At 41.2% G+C, this 15814-nt stretch overlaps 1 non-coding gene across 1 annotated transcript; it reads left to right on the plus strand.

The window, feature by feature from the left end:
• The first annotated feature begins 5415 nt into the window (after positions 1–5415).
• Positions 5416–5522, plus strand: LOC111920103 (small nucleolar RNA R71). The gene has a single exon (XR_002859711.1). It is a non-coding gene; the product is annotated as a small nucleolar RNA R71 (small nucleolar RNA).
• Positions 5523–15814: the final 10292 nt, after the last annotated feature.

Consider the following 15814-nt stretch of genomic DNA (forward strand, 5'->3'; position numbering starts at 1 on the left):
GTAACTATGCACTCACTTGAAAAGGTGGTGAATCCGAACTCAGACAGCGCTTCGTTCTTAAAAATAATTTCCTTCGACGAAACTTAGTATTATTACCACCAGAGTTTAGTCTATTATTCGTCGAGACTAATTAATAGTCTAGCTATTATTACTATTATATAAGCGTCAAACAATACTTATATAGCCCATAATAATAGCCCAAGTACTTATTATAAGTTCCTAATAACGTTACTATAATTAAATAAACGATATATTAAAAATAGCGTAGGCGTAACTCACTAACAGCGGGTTTTATAGAAAACCGGGCTTTGCTTGGAGCAGCGTTCCCGAGCCGAAAAGCTCTTCTTCTCGGAGCCTTCGAGCACTCCGGGGCTTCCGCCTCGTGCTAGGGAGGTTCCTTAGGCTTTTCGGGGGGTTTCGGGGCTAGAGAGAGGTTCTAGAGAGAGAGTAAAGAGAAGAAAGAATGAGAAAGGTGTGAAGAAAATGAGGTGTGAGAGGTTCTATTTATAGGGTGAAAATTGGCTGAACTTGGTGCCACATGTCACCATCTAGTGGCAAGACTTGGGGAGAAAGCAATGGCCAAGATTGTGCCACATCACTCATTTTCGCACAGCACACTTCCGACTTCTAAAATCTGTAACTTTCACATACGACCTCCATTTTTGACGTTCTTTATGTCCACGCGTAGGTAAAAATAATATCTACAACTTTCATTCTTACTCCGTCGGCTAATTCTCGACCGATCTTAAATTTAACAGTACAAGGAGATTATACCGTTAAATGTCTGCGTAAAATTCATAACTTCTACATACGGACTCTGTTTTCTTCTGTCTTTTTACCGTTGAGTTCCTATTAATGAGATCTTCAACTCTCATTTAGGTCACGTATGTCAAAAACCGTTTGAACGAAAATTCGAGTTTCGGGTCGTGCACTGCTAAGCCGAATCTTAGAAAAATTATAACTTCCTCATACGAAGTCGGATTTGGGCGTTCTTTTTATGGATGTTCTCGATTTAACATATACTACAACTTTAGTTTAGATCACTAAGGCTAAAAAGTCTTCCATCGTAAATTCACTATTTACATCTCCCGGTGTCGTGCCGGTTTTGCCGTAAAACTTCGACGAGTCATAACTTTTTCGTTATAACTCGGATTTCGGCGCTCTTTATATGTACGGAAACCTTATAACATATAATACAACTTGGTTAAGATTATTTATTCTAAATAATCTTTTTCCGAAAAGTTGTTTTCGACCCCTATTATCTCTAAATTGACTAGCCCGGATCTACGGGCATTACACATGACAATTCTCAAGGAAGTAGAGAGAATGAAGACATAAATCCATAAACCTCAAGAAGCAGTACCCTCAATATTGCAGCTCAAGATCCTGAACTTCAACAACACGGGATCCTCAATGATTCGTCGTGAGATAGGATCCTCAACATCGACCTCTGTTCCCGCTTGGGGCACGACTCCGAGAGAACAAGCCCATACGACCTATGATCCCACTGAAACCTTTGTTACTCTCAATAACAAGGATCCTGGTAACCCCATCAATAATAATATCTTTACTACTAACTCAATGGATCTTGATACAGGTTTAAGCCCGATCATGGCAAAGGAGCTCCAACAACTAAGATAAATGACCTCAAGCATACCTAGAGTAGTTCAGTATGTACCGGAAGTATCCCCCACAAGCCACAGGATCTCCAGATTCGTTCCAGCGATAGTTAATACGGAAGTCCCAAAGCGCTTTCAGACCCCCAGCATGAAGCCTTACGACAGGACTACGGATCCTGAAGAGCACGTGGCATAATACAAGGAAATGATGGATATCATTCTCATCCCCACTCACTTGAAGGAAGCTTGCATGTGCAAGGGTTTTGGTTTAACCCTCACATGATCAGCTTTAAAATGGCTTCTTAATGATCCTCCCTATTCTACTGCATCATTTCTCATTTAATTAATTTATTTAACAACCAATTTTCTTGTAGCAGAACATTCGACAAGATCACTAGTGATCTCTTTCGGGTGGTCTAGGATCCTAAGAAATCCCTTAGGACTTTTATGAACAGGTTTGGCAGGGAAGACCTAAGTATCCCCAACATCGACATGGCAACTACAGTCGAAGCCTTTAAAATGGGCTTAAAGAAAGATTCACCATTCTATGAAGACCTCGTAATGACTCCATGCAGGAGGATGGACGAAGTCAGAAGTAGAGCACTAAGATTCATCAGGCTCGAAGAAGACAATGAGATCAAAAAAGGAGCAACCCACCAAGATCTTATGATCACCCCAATAGAAAAGGCCGATTCCTCGGCCCAAAGATCCTATAAATCAAAACCATATTCCAAACTTGACCATCATAGGGTTAATTCCCTTGAATATGAGGGATAGGAAGAAGATTTTCCTAAGATTACTAACTGTTGTTTTTCTGTGGATATTTCATGTGTAATATTTGCTATGCAGGATCTTATAGACAAAGCAATATGGTCAATAAAAGGAGAAAAATCCACCGCTTGGAAAGACAAATCTAAATGGTGTGCATACCATGAAGACTTCAGTCACATCACAGAGGATTGCATAGCTCTCAGGAAGGAGATCAGCTACCTCCAAGGCAAAGGATACATTAAAGAAATCCTTAGAAGAAGAAAGGAGAGATCCAAAGAAAAAGATCAGGATCCTCAGAAGATCCTCGACAGACCAGGATCCCCCTGCCGACGCCAAGGTAATCAACGTTATCTCTAGAGGATCCACCTACTGCTACTATCACATATCATCATATCATACTAGCACATAAAATATAACAGGTACTAGCAAACGTAGATAATTCTCACAAAGACAATCATCTAGCAAACAACTCCTACTAGTGGGTCGACATTGTGGTTATAGACCCACCACTACTGGAAGGTAACTCACTTCGTATAGATGAGTGTCGAATCTCACAGGAAGTAATCTATAATAGCTGCTCCGATGACTCCCGACTATCATAATCATAATAACACCCAATCAGAATCTATAACACTAGTTAGGGTAAAATGACCATTTTACCCCCATTGGCTTAACTTAGACCATTCCTAAGGCCCAATTCTAACTTATTATACCCAGTGTACCCATGGCCCATCAAAGGCTCCCTAAGGGCCCACTAATGGCCCATTTTCGCCCAACTCCTCAAATGGGCCTTTTCACAAGTCTAATAAGTCCTTAGCCCAAAATAAATAATCTCGAGTGGCCCAATATGGCCCAAAAGGCCCAATACTTCTAAATCCAAATTCCCAGGCCCAGAACTATACTCTACGGTGGGCCACGGGGCCCAATAGTCCAAGCCCTTCCCTCTAAGGCCCAAAAATGCCAAGGTAGCCACTCTGCATGCGTACACGTGGCGTACACTGGCCTTGACCGCAAACAGGAAGTTGACCCAGTACGCGCAGCGTACCAAGGTGTATGCTTAACGTACTGGCCAACCTTCTTGGGACGTCATTTGTGACTTAATCCATTAATTCTTACCGTCCAAAATGTTAATCTAGGTCCTTTAAGACCTCCTAATCCATAAAGTCACAAACTTTATGTGCTTGCATGCATGGTTGGGGTCAAAACATGATTTTGGTCTTTTTGACAAGCTTTATGACCATCAAACACTTGCATGGTTGTGGCTTAACCATCAAGTTCCAATTTTTATGACTCTTAGTGCCTCTAAGAGCCCAAAAGGACAACTCTTATGGTATGAAATCATCAAGATGCAAGAAGCTTCAACAATGGAGTCCAAAAGTGACATTAAACACTCCTATAAACAAATCTAAGCATGCAGTGGTCAAGTTTGGAACTTGATACCTTAAAAGAGTCAGAAATGATGCCAATCTCTTGGATCTACAAGCTCCGCTTGAATCCTTGCCTCTTCATCAACCTCGTTTTCTTCTAAGAACACCAAAATCACACAAAGAAGCTCTCAAATGGAAAAAATACACAAGAGTGGGTTAGGGTTTTGAGGTGGCTGCTTAAGGGTGATAGGAGGCTGGTCCAAAGACATAAGGTCCTTTATATAGGTCAAAACGTAAAATTTAGGGTTTAGGACCTACGCGCGTACACTGCACGTACCTTTTGATACGCTTGGCGTACGTGCACTGCCTCTACGCCCAATTCTCTTGAGTACGTTGCGCATACTTGGCATGGTACGCCCCACGTAATGTCCTTCTCGGCCCAATTCTTGAAGCCCAACGGTCCTGGACCACACCAAATTAACCCACTACTCAATAAGATAATTAATATTAATACCTGGTAAATCCCGAATGTTACACCATTGATGATTGCAGCTGAACATCACTCATTTAGCACTATGGTTGATGCCTTTTCCAACTCCTTCCTATTAGTAATAACATCCTTTGCAAACTTTGTAAGCTTAGCCATGGATTCGAGGAATGGGGCGTTAATCGAGAGTCAGAGTACTTGTTCCATAAACTTCTTTCGTTCCAGCTCCAGAGAATGCTTGAGTGCTTGAGATGTGAATAGTAAAGGAGGCTGATATAAATTAATAGGTGAAAATTTTTTGTCCTCCCGTGACCACGACGTAGTAGAGCCACCATGACGTGGTGAATTATCAAAACATGATTCATATTTTTCTTTTTTGTTTCCATGCTTCTCTTCTTCCAAACACGCATCAAGTTGCCTAGTAGTTGTTTCATGGGTCATAAGTGGCTCAGAATGAACCTCTCGTTCGGTGTAAATTGCCATTACATGAGGTTATGATTTCTAGGTGGTAATCTCTCATTAACAAGTGTTGTTACTTGCCCAAGTTGAATCTTTATGTTCTTGATGGAAGCTTGATGATTTCTCACGTTATCATCAGTAGTGTCATGTCTCTTTTCAGATGATTTCCATAAACTTATGAAGCACAGAATCAAAATTCATCTTCTTTTTAGGAGGTGGTTGTTCTTTTTGGTATAATCCCCGACCGGTTTGTCTTGCTTTTCATCTTTTTGCTTCTTATACTCTTCAAATGGCAACCACTCCTTTTTGGGCTTCCTCCAATCTTCGTCATACTTATCACCACTAGTGTAGCAAACTTGTGCCTTTTTGTTCCCATTTTCATCCAAATCACAATCCTTGGTTAAATGTGGACCACTATAATTATCACACCCAACTCTTATTCGACGGATTAATTGGTCCAATTTCGTCATTCGCCTATCCATATTTTCTAACTTTGCCAAACTGCAGCCATGTTCTCGTTCCCCCATCTCCTTTACCTTTAGTGACGCCCTCTCGTGGGTTATGATACTCACGTGAGTGCTTCGTTAACTCTTTAATCAACTCTTTAATAATTGTTGACTCCTTCTTTGTCGTTGGCCATTAAGAGTCAAGAAGTTGTCTTGTTATGGCATTCACTTCATCATAGAAAATGGACACTTCTTATTGGACATTAAGATCATGTTGAGGACAACTTCTAAGCAAGCCCTTGTACCTATCCCATGCTTCATATAAAGAATATCCAATCTCTTGTTGAAAATTAGTAATCTTCTTTTTAAGCTTTGAATGTGGACTAAATTTCTCAATAAAAGCATCACGAAGATTGGACCACGTGGTAATGGATCTAGATGCAAGTGACTTCAACTAAACCTTGGCTTCACCGATAAATGTCACTGGAAGCATCCTAAGTAACACAAATTCTCTTGGCACATTAGTAACATTGAAGTAGTTTGCAATGTCCTTTACTTCATCAATGTGCTTGAAAGTGTCTACATACTCTCTCTCGACGAAAGGTATATCCTTGAGCATCGATATAATATACCCTTTGAGCTCAAAACTTCTTTCAGCTGGTATCTCGGATGGGACAAGACCATTTCCATTCCTTCATGTAGCCTCTTCTTGTAATCTCCCATCCTCATTCTATTGATGTCTGTCATCTCTTCAACCTCGCTCTATATCTCTTCCTCATCTGAACTTTCTTCGGTAGACGTTACTGGCTCGTATCCAATTCCCTTCTTATCAGGTGTCCTCTCAAAACTTTCAAAACCCTTGTCTGATTGAAAAGTGCTTGTTAACTGTTTGACTTTCTTGTTCTTCTTTATATGAAAAGCCGATTATGGATCTTGAAGTGGTAGTCTTAATAGACCCGAAAACCTCTGGTATAGCCCCTTTGATTTCCTTGGCCACTTCGGCAGCAACGATCCAACAAATCTCATCATCACTGGCACTTGGCCTCTCAGGGTCGTTAGAGCCTGAACCTCGGGTAACCACCATATTGAAATTGTTGGATTAGGTGTCTAAGCCCATAACTATATTTGGTATGTACTTGACCCGATTGTAGCATGGTCCTTTTGGGTTGCCTTCACCTGAGCAACTTGACTGGATGAATAATAGAGAAAGAGGTTATTATGGTTTATTAATATATTATATGAATAATATATTAAAAGAGAAATCATATTGGTTAATTAATATTGGTCAAGAATTAATTAATAAATTAATTTTGTGATCAAAATATATTAATTGGACATAGGGAACTTGAATTGGATTTATAAGATAATTGGATTTTGGGCTGTGGATCCCTTAGAAATGGGGTGGACGAAATCAAGGGGAAATGCCACATTGATTTCGTCTAAGGCCTTGTTTCTGGAAGGTTCCCGTGGACTGCTTAAGGCCTAAGCAATCCAATTAGGGTTTTGAATGAAACCCTAGTAGCTCACCTATATAAAGGACCCTAAGCTTTGCATTTTTGGCTACCACTTGAACCCTAGAGATCAAGAGCCAATTTTGAGCCTCCTTCCTCTCTCTCCAAGATCATCCAACTTGCTTTGGTGCTTGTGATTCATTAGAAGCATCACATTTGAGGTGCTTGGTTCTCAAAGCTCAAGATCTTCAAGCTATAATTGAAAGGTAATTTCTTAACCCTAGTTTAGTTATGATTTTCAATTTTTTTGTATGCTAGAAATAGGGTTTATAAGCTTTGGATTATTTGTATGTACATTATAGAAACCTAGATCCAAAGCTTTAAGGTTTGCATATACACCATAGGATTGATGTAATGCTCAAAACCCATCAGTGGTATCAGAGCCTAGGTTATTTTCTATTGTATTTGACGCCTTGTTTGATTGTTCATTGCTTGAAAATCGAAATTTCTGCCATCTGACAGCTGAACTCGTCGAGTCACCTGATGAACTCGACGAGTCCAGAGAGTGACTCGGCGAGTCGGAGAGTCACAGAGCAGATCTTTCGGGATTTTGGCCTATTTTTTATTGGGATAATTACCAAAAACGTTTTTGATAAATAAAATCCGATTTTATTAAATTGACATGACTATCCTTGTCAACATAGAAGATAATTGCAAATTAATTAGATAATTATTGCCTTATATGATAACTTTAATTATTTGAATTATTCGATTGCATTATCTTACCATGACATTGAATTAGATCAAATTTAGATCATCACTAATTAATTGTTTAATTAAATGTAACATCCCAATTTTCAAGACCAAAAATTTTGTTTTTAATTAATTTATAAAGCAATTTACTGAAAAACATCATCGATATCGTAACAAACCATAATCCCATAAGTCAAAAATCATAAAACATGTCGTGGAATAATAATAATGTTAGAGTATAGTTCCAAGAACATCATAGTGTGGAAATCATGTGTGTGCGATGTGCTGCTACCGTGTCGGCTCCTTCCCCTTCATTGAAGAGGTACCTGAAACAAAATTGAAAACTATAAGCACAAAACTCAGTGATTTCCCCCAACATACCACATTCCATACAATTTCTAGCCAAGCATATCTGGGTGTCGGCCTCCCATTCGTTCTATTTCAACCGTATAAGTGCCTAGCATATCTAGGTGTTGGCCTCCCCTTTGGTCTATTTCAACCAGATAACTGCCTAGCATATTTGGGTGCGGGCCTCCCCTTCGGTCTCTTTCAACCGGATATCGGGGACTATTTCACCCCTACCACAACCACATAGAATCATAACATACTGGCACATAAAACATAATAGACAATGGCATACCAAACAATTATCACACAAACAATCATCTAACTACAAGCTCCAACTAGTGAGCTGACATTGTGGCCTTAGACCCACTTCTACTGGAAGGTAACTTACCTCAGTGTTGTGAGGTGTCTGAACTTTCCTCGTTGCCGAAATCAACTCCTCTCGATTCCTACACATAACACTCTTCCTTAATTACCATTTTCTTGGTCAACTCAGGTCAAAGTCAAAGTCAAGGTCAACGCCTTGGTCAAAGTCAACTCAGGGTAAAAGTCAACATCAAACTGACTCAACTCACTGGGTTGACCCACCAACTTGCCAAGTCTTTCAAGAACTCGTCGAGTTCTCCTTCATACAAGGTCGGGACTTTCTACCACTGACTCACCAAGTTCATCCTTGAACTCATCGAGTCCTTCTTCATTCAAGAAGACACGTTTCGTCCTGGACTCGCCGAGTTCCTTATGAACTCGTCGAGTTCGTCTTCATGCATTTGGGACGTAGTCTTAAACTCACCGAGTTCCATGATCTCCAGGCCCATAATGAAGCCAACTGGCTGAGTGTTCTTCCAGTTCAACACATTGCCCAATATCAGAAGAGGTTTAGGGGAAACTGCAACCTGACTCACCGAGTCACATGATCGACTCGCCGAGTCCCTCTTTGTCCAAAACTATTCAGTCAACTTTAGTCTGTCTTAATGCATTCAAAACATAAATCTACCTCCTAGGGTCCATATTACAAACTTGACGTTCATGTATGGGTAATTTGTCTCAAATGGCCCTAAAAAGAGGTTTATATGGTGCATGGGACTCCTATAGCAATAAAGTTGGCACCTTTATGCCATGAGAACGCTCCAGGTTCAAGATCTGAAGTCAACACTCTATATTACACTCTAAACCCGAAAGTGACTTAGAAATGCCGCAAAAATGACAAGATTCAAGCCCTAAAGAAGATCTAACAAATGGGGAGTCAGGTTGATGCTTTTTACCTCAAACAAGCTGGAAATGCAATAGAGACTCTAGATCTACTTCCTTCTTCTTGAACCACCAAGCCTTTCCTTCCTTCACCAAGCTTCAAATTACAAAATGACACCAAAATAGTTCAAGAACACTCACAACTGATTAGGGTTTCGAGAATGGAGTCTGAGGGTGATGGAGGCTGAAGTGGAGGCCACTTAATGTGTTTAAATAGGGTGCAAACCCTCAAATTTAGGGTTTCATCCAGACAGGTCTACTCGTCGAGTCGGGGATTCCAACTCAGCAGGTAGATCCTTTCACCTGCGTCCAAATTTTAGCCTCCACTCGATGAGTTGGGGCCTCTAACTCGTCGAGTCCCAGAGTAGAAGTGCAAAAATTCTTATTTAAAATACATACCAGGAACTGATGGGTTTGAGCCACAAGAACATTCCTATGTGCACATGCAAACCCTAATGCTTGGATCTAGGTTTATCTATTGTACATGCATTCATCCAAGACTTTTTAACCCTAGATCTAGTGATAATAATTCAAAATTATAATGACCAAAACAGATCTAGAAGATTACCTCTTGTTGCTTCCTTGAATCTTCTTGTCTATGATGCTTAGAGTCACAAGTGTAACTCCTCTAATGGATTACAAACACCGAATAGCAAGAGGGTAGTATATGAGAGAGGGGGAAGGCACATAAAATCGACTCTATGGTTCTTAGAGAAGTAGTGGCCTAAAATTGCATGCTTAGGGTCCTATTTATACTGTGGGCAGCTAGGGTTTCAGTCAAAACCTTAATAGACAGCTTAATCCATAAGCATCCCATGGAACCTTCTGGAATAAGGCCATGGACGAAAATATGATGGGCTCCCATCATAATTTTGTCCACTCCTTTGTCCCATTGGGTTTCCCAGCCCAAAATCCAACTATCATACATTTGACAGTTTAAGTCCCCTTTATTCAATTAATATATTTTAGTCACCAAATTAATTCCTAATTAATTTATGACTAATATTAATTAAATAATATGATTTCTCTTTTAATATATTATTCTTATAATATATTAATAAACCATAATATCTTCTCTCTCTCCATAAATCACCCTGTCAAGTTGCTTTGGTGAAGGCAACCCAAAATGACCAAGCACAATCGGGTCAAGTACTTACCAAATATAGTTACGAGCTTAGACACTAATCCAATAGTCTCCCACTTGGATAAGTCTAGTAACTGCAAATGTAAGCACAATACGATTAGCAATCGTGGCTCTCAAAGACGCTGTCAGACTCTGATCTTATTAGTAACATGTCCTTCAGATAAGGGATCGTATAGTCCTCCATTCTAGATATCGTGCAGACAATTACATGGAGCATAGTCATACTTATTGTCCAATAGTTTGTTTCTCGATCTCTGATTCGTTTTACATAGAACTTAATTGATCACATCAATTCAGTCCTGACCGGGCCCGCCACATAAGTCAAACCAAATCATCGAGGGGCCTTGATATCGCTTTTACTAAAACGACCGAAAAATTCCAACCAATTTAAACTTTTAAGAAACAACCCGATTTCATTAAATTATTACAAAAAAGTTTTCAATACAGTTTATTTAGAGTATTCCCAGAATCACATCACATATAACCATGAGGAGCGGTACGATCACGCCTTCGCCTTGCCACGGTCTCCCGAAGAACCTGAAAAACATTAAACCACAACTGTAAGCCCGAAAGCTTAGTGAGATATCCCCAAAATACCAACAACATATACCATACACGCATAACATGCCATAACATATTTGATCACAGAACAGTCATGCACTTCGGGTCTACTGTGTGACTGGTCCGCCGCACCGGCCAACAGTCCACCTGGTCCACCCTCCAAGTCTAGCCATATACATCGAGTCTGCAGTGTGATTGGTCCGCCCGCACTGGGCCTTCAATCCACCTGGTCCACTCTCTGAGTCTATAGTATGAATGGTCCGCCCGCACCGGGCCTTCAGTCGGCCTGGTCCACTCTCCGAGCCTCGGCACGTCTGGTCCGCCCTCTTGGGGCCTACAGCCTATCCGGACCTCTCACTGGGACTTCGGGACAACGGGTCCGCCCTGGGTATCTTGGCTTACAGCACAAAGCAGGACCCGCCTCAACCCAACTCCAGTCCAAACAACCATGTGCACATAAACATACAATCATATAACAATTCACAGTCAACAAACCGATCAAACAGATCACATAGCATATCATCATCCTAACCAGGATACCGACCTAACCGGTCACTAGCATAACATCACCCTACATAACAGGATACCGACCTTAACCAGGTCTCTAACACATACCATCCTAGCTACCAGGATGCAAACATATCAAAGCAATAACATAACAACAAATACTCGGATCTCAATCCGATAAAGGGCCGGCCTTGGTGCCTTAGACCCTGTTGATATAGTGAGGTTAAATCACCTCGCAACTGCCGACTGAACAGATAAACCCGAGCTGCTCTGACCACTGATAAGATCTCCACCACTCGCCAACCACCGAAACATTGAACTCAAAACAATAACCAACAATTACCAAAATGCCCCTGGAATCAACTGGTCAACCCTTGGTCAAATTCAAAGTCAACCCTTGACTGACTCTACTCACCGAGTCCCCATGCACAACACTTCCCCAATCCACGACTCAACTCGCCGAGTCACCCCGAGACTCGCCGAGTCCACAACTCTGAGTCCTTCACACTCGACTCACCGATTCACAGCTCAACCAGAAGAAAGGTTAGGACCTCACGACCAGACTCGCCGAGTCCAAGGCTATCTGCAACCAACTCGCCAAGTTCCTGCCCATATTCAACCAACTCGCCGAGTTGTTCTTCCAACTCGTTGAGTTCCAGCCTATCTTCAAGCTACTCGCCGAGTACATCCTTGTGACTCGTCGAGTATCCCTAGATCTAAATCCATACTGAGGCTTTCCAAGACATGCAGAAGCTCTAAACCATAGATCTACTCTTATACAAGCCAACCATCACGTAAAGTGGCAAACTTTACGTGGATCCAAAGAGATCTAGGCATTTTACACTCTAAGGCTAGGGTTTGGGACAAGGTAGCTTCACCAATCACTTATCAACAGGGACTTTATGCGATTTTGGATCATCACTACTCCAGATCTGAGGTAGCATCCTTAGATCCATCTTCTAATCCCGAAATGACTCATGAAATCCTCCAAAAACCCCAAAACAACCACCATGGATGACAATAAGGGAAAAAGGGGTTCAAGACAGAGGATTTTTACCCCAAAGATGAGCCTAAACTGATGAAGACTTCAGATCCACAAGCCCTCTTGATGCTATCCTCGAATTCCTCCAACTTCTCTTCACAAATCCCTTCTTCCAAACTTTAATCCTCTCAATAATGGAATTTCTCATGATTAGGGTTTTCTCTGGAACTCTCAGGGTAAATAGAGGCTGAAGAGAAGGCATAACATCCTTTAAATAGGGGCAAACCCCGAATATTAGGGTTTTCTTCACCCAGCACCAACTCGCCGAGTCCAGCCGCCGACTCGTCGAGTTGGCCACTTAACATGCGACCGGAGTCGCGACTCTACTCGTTGAGTCCTCCTATGGACTCGTCGAGTTGCCCTTATACATTTTCACTTTTATCCCTTCAACTCTACTCTTGATATTCCGGGATGTTACATTTACCCTCATAGGATAAAAGGAACAGGTAAAATTCGACTTATATCCATTTACTATCCACTAATCAAATCCTACACAACAATGTGTTTTATAACATCAAGTTACTGATGCGTTTACGCATTATCAATGCACAACTAATTAGCAAATAATAAACCATATATCTAGGTTTTAAGACCATATGATATTATCGTCTTGCGATCACTCGAGATAAATTCCATGAAGTGATTCCAGCAAGTGTGGGTTTATTCCAATGCTCAAGTCAAACTCATAAGCACTCATGAATGTTGTAGCAAACTTTTGCTATGTGTAATACATTTTAGACAATCTACACTCCAATTCATGACAATCTTCATTCATACCTACTTCCAACATATGAACGACTCTGGACGGTTCGAATAATTTTTATTATTCAGGAAGTCAAACACATGCAAAAAATGAAATAATAGGTAAACAATTAACATTGGACAGTAACATTATTAATAAATAATACTCTTTTATTTAATCATCAAATGTTAATTACAATTTATCTATTACACATTTCTAAACTATCTAATTTAAACTTATATCGTCCTTCACCCTGATGTTCCTAGCGTGCTGCAAATGCTTAACCCTGCTCAGTCCCTTTGTAAGCGGATATGTTGGTTATATTCTGACGATACCCTCTTAACTACGAGGAGTCCTTCTACCCGATGTCAAATAAAGTGATATTTTCTGTCGAGATCTACCGTGATCCCTCGGTTCCTTGGTCAAGGCAATCGCTCCTTCATTATCACATAATTTTTCCATGGGCTCCTTTATGTCTGGCATAACTCGAAGGTCTCCAATGAAGTTCTTCAACCTCATTGCCTCTTTTGACACTTCGCTCGCTGCAATGTACTCTGATTCGCACGTTGAATCAGCTACGGTCTCTTGCTTGGAACTCTTCCAAGTCACTGCTACTCCAACAAGGGTAAAGACCCAGCCTGACTGCGAATGGTAGTTGTCCCTATCGGGCTGAAAATTGGCGTCACTGTACCCTCGCACCTTTAAGTCATCACTACCACCGAGGACTAGAAACCATTTCTTGGTCCTCCGAAGGTACTTAAGAATGTTCTTGACTACGGTCCAATGTGCTTTGCCAGGATTTCCTTGATATATGTTGACTATGCTCAAAGCGAAGGCCACATCAGGGTGAGTACAAGTCATATCATACATAATTGAGCCAATTACAGAAGCGTATGGTACTCGACTCATTTATGCTATCTTGACTTCAGTACTCAGACTCTGAGTCTTACTCAACTTGGCATCACTTTGGATCGGTAACTCCCCCTTCTTTGAATTCTCTATACTAAAAAGTTTTAGTAACTTGTCCAAGTAAGTATTCTGACTAAGTCCTATTAATCTCTTACTTCTGTCTCTCACTATCCTTATTCCCAAAATATAGGAAGCTTCTCCGAGGTCCTTCATAGCGAAGCACTTCCCGAGCCAGGACTTAACCTCCTGCAGTGTCGGGATGTCGTTCCCTTTGAGTAGTATGTCATCGACATACAATACGAGGAAGCTAACTATACTCCCACTGGCTTTGACATATACACATGATTCATCTTCGCTTCACAGAAAACCAAATTCTTTGACTTTCTCGTCGAAACAAAGATTCCATCTACGAGACGCTTGCTTAAGTCCATAAACGGACTTCTTAAGCTTGCACACTCTATTGGGATGCTTTGCATTGACAAAACCCTATGGATGAGCCATGTAAACATCCTTAGCCAACTTCCCATTAAGGAAAGCGGTTTTGATATCCATCTGTCATATTTCATAATCATGAAATGCAACAATCGCCAACATCACCCTAATAGATTTTATCTTGGAAACTGGTGAGAAGGTTTCATCATAGTCAACTCTGGGAGTTTGAGTGAAACCTTTCGCGACCAATCACGCCTTATATGTGTGCACATTCCCATCTATGTCGGTCTTCTTCTTGAAGATCCACTTGCACCCAACCGTCTTATGTCCGGGCACATGGTCAACAAAATTCCAAACTTGGTTGTCATACATGGATTGAATCTCGTTGTCCATCGCCTCTTTCCACTTTGCAGACCTTGGGCCTGCCATAGCTTCCTTATAGCTGTTAGGTTCGTCCAGATTCACGAGTTTACTATCACTAATGAACGTATCCACTTCGGTAGTAATACGAAAACCATAAAACTGGGGTTGAAACCTAACTCTATCGGAACGTATAAGAGGTAAGGAATCATCAATCGGTTCAACCAGAGTTTCCTCCTCGGGTTGAGCGCCAGTGTTAGAGGTTCCTTCATCGCTCGACTCTTGAATCTCTTCAAGATCGATTTGCCTCCCACTATCCCCTTGGCTTATGAGTTCTTGCTCTCGGAAAACCCCTCTCCTCGCAACGAAGACAACATTGTCGCTCCATCTATATAAGAGATATCCAAAGGAATTATACGGGTAGTCGATGAATATACACCGCTCACTACGAGGTTCAAGCTTGTCGTGAGTCTCTCGTCTTACGAAAATCTCGCAACCCCAAACCTTGATATGTGCCAACGAGGGAACCTTCCCTATCCACATCTCATGAGGTGTTTTAGCAACCTTCTTCGTAGGGACTAAGTTAAGGATATGGGCGGCAGTCTCTAAGGCATACCCCCAGAATGAGATAGGTAGTGAAGCACGAATCATCATGGAATGAACCATGTCCAACAAGGTTCGATTATGCCTGTCAGCCACACCGTTCAACTGCGGTGTCTTAGGTGGCGTCAATTGCAAAATGATTTCGCATTCCTTAAGATAGTTATGGAATTCAAGACTTAGGTACTCTCCTCTTCGATCGGATCGAAGCATCTTGATTTTCCTGCCCAACTGATTCTCCACTTCTTGTTTAAACTCTTTGAACTTTTCAAAGGTTTCTGACTTGTGCTTGATTAAGTAGATTTACCCATATCTACTATAATCATCGGTAAAAGTCACGTAGAAGCGGCTCGCATCCCTTATGGTTGATCTAAAGGGCGCACACACATCGGTGTGTATGAGATCCAATAGACCCTTTCCCCTTTCACAAGTGCCATTGAAGGGTGACTTGGTCATCTTTCCAAGCAAACAAGACTCGCACACGTCGACGTCCCTAAGGTCGAATGGCTCTAACACTCCATCCTTTTGGAGTTGGGTTATGCGTTTATTGTTGACATGTCCAAGACGACAA

The sequence above is a fragment of the Lactuca sativa genome, chromosome 2 (genome assembly GCF_002870075.4).
Source record: "Lactuca sativa cultivar Salinas chromosome 2, Lsat_Salinas_v11, whole genome shotgun sequence".
NCBI classification, from domain to species: domain Eukaryota; kingdom Viridiplantae; phylum Streptophyta; class Magnoliopsida; order Asterales; family Asteraceae; genus Lactuca; species Lactuca sativa.